A 1949-nucleotide genomic window follows, 5' to 3' on the forward strand; every position below is an offset into this window, starting at 1 on the left:
ATGATTTGTTTATGGTTAATTGTATGGTTGTATGATGATTTGTTTATGGTTAATTGTATGGTTGTATGATTTGTTTATGGTAATTGTATGGTTGTATGGTTGTATGATGATTAGTTTATGGTTAATTGTATGGTTGTATGATGATTTGTTTATTGTTAATTGTATGGTTGTATGATTTGTTTATGGTTAATTGTATGGTTGTATGATGATTTGTTTATGGTTAATTGTATGGTTGTACGATGATTTGTTTATGGTTAATTGTATAGTTGTATGGTTTTATGATGATTTGTTTATGGTTAATTGTATGGTTGTATGATGATTTGTTTATGGTTAATTGTATGGTTGTACGATGATTTGTTTATGGTTAATTGTGTGGTTGTATGATGATTGGTTTATGGTTTTACGGTTATTTGTTTTGTTCTATGGTTATTAGTATGTTTTCATGGCTACTTCTATGTGTGTTATGTTTCCCATAGTTACTTGTATGTTTCTATGTTTATTTGTATGGTATCTGTGTTACGTTTCTATAGTTTTATATATATTTCTATAGTTACTGGTATTTGTATGTTTCTGTATACGAACCTTGATCAGTTCATTGTCTCACAGAATGGACAGTGTTTGCGTTTTTCCTTTAATTATTTTATATTGTCTATGTGTTACCATGTATTATATAATCTCGTGGTTATGTATATGTTCTAATCTCTTGGTACAGTTGACATCCGGGTACATGTACTGTTGTGTGAGGTTAAACTTATTGTCATGGATATTTTGTGTTTGTGCAGGACAGAGCTCCTTTACATTGAAACTTATCAGCACATCTTTATCACATGTAGCCTGCAGGGTGATGTTAATAGTTGAAAGTATAATTACTGAACTGACCTGTTTTCAATCTGATAAGCACTTTCAATCTGGGGCGACGACAGGAGGGTTATAGTCAGGTGTCTATAAACCAATCTAGGGCGACGACAGGGAAGGTTATATATATAGTCAGGTGTCTATAAACCAATCTAGGACAACGACATGAAGGTTATAGTCAGGTGTCAATAAACCAATCTGGGGCGACGACAGGAAGGTTATAGTCAGGTGTCTATAAACCAATCTTGGGCGAAGACATGAAGGTTATAGTCGGGTGTCTATAAACCAATCTGGGGGGGACAACAGGGAAGGTTATAGTCAGGTGTCTATAAACCAATCAGGGGCGAAGACAGGAAGGTTATAGTCAGGTATCTATAAACCAATCAGGGGCGACAACAGGAAGGTTATAGTCTGGTGTCTATAAACCAATCTGGGGCTGGTCAATAAGTGTTAGGCACCAGCAACGATAGTGAAGAGGTCGGCGACGACAGGGAAGGTTATAGTCAGGTATCTATAAACCAATCTGGGGTGACAACAGGAAGGTTATAGTCGGGTATCTATAAACCAATCTTGGGCGACAACAGGAGGGTTATAGTCGGGTTTCTATAAACCATCAGTAATAGAAATAGTGCGTACTTAAACAATATATGTGTTAACAGTTATACTTGTTATTGGGGAAAACCAAACAATTTGAAACTATTTGTGATGTCTGATGTTTGAGGTGTATATGAATGGACCGATGTTGTCTAGACTGTAATGCTAATTAATGTCTAGACTATGTAAGGTGATTGACTCACAAGATGGATGTTACTAGAATAAGCATATATGGGTGTTATTGCCACAGAAGTCAGTTGAATAAACAACAATATATCTGCAATAATAAGATATCACTTGAAAATATCATTATAGGCACCAGCAACAATAGTGGAGAGGTCAATAAGTGTTAGGCACCGGCAACAATAGTGGAGAGGTCAATAAGTGTTAGGCACCAGCAACAATAGTGGAGAGGTCAATAAGTGTTAGGCACCAGCAACAATAGTGGAGAGGTCAATAAGTGTTAGGCACCAGCAACAATAGTGGAGAGGTCAATAAGT

The 1949-nt window shown here is 36.1% G+C and overlaps 1 protein-coding gene and 1 long non-coding RNA gene across 8 annotated transcripts in view; both read left to right on the forward strand.

The window, feature by feature from the left end:
• LOC110449695 overlaps positions 1-1949 on the forward strand; it is a 150039-nt gene that overhangs the window by 73314 nt on the left and 74776 nt on the right. The window lies entirely within an intron of this gene.
• The window catches only part of LOC110449696, a 3304-nt gene continuing 2696 nt past the window's right edge, over positions 1342-1949 (forward strand). For all 4 annotated transcript variants that reach the window (XR_002462879.1, XR_002462881.1, XR_002462880.1 and 1 more), the window contains exon 1: positions 1342-1939. This is a non-coding gene — a long non-coding RNA (uncharacterized LOC110449696). The remainder of the gene's footprint in view (positions 1940-1949) is intronic.

The sequence above is a fragment of the Mizuhopecten yessoensis genome, unplaced genomic scaffold (genome assembly GCF_002113885.1).
Source record: "Mizuhopecten yessoensis strain PY_sf001 unplaced genomic scaffold, ASM211388v2 scaffold4791, whole genome shotgun sequence".
NCBI classification, from domain to species: domain Eukaryota; kingdom Metazoa; phylum Mollusca; class Bivalvia; order Pectinida; family Pectinidae; genus Mizuhopecten; species Mizuhopecten yessoensis.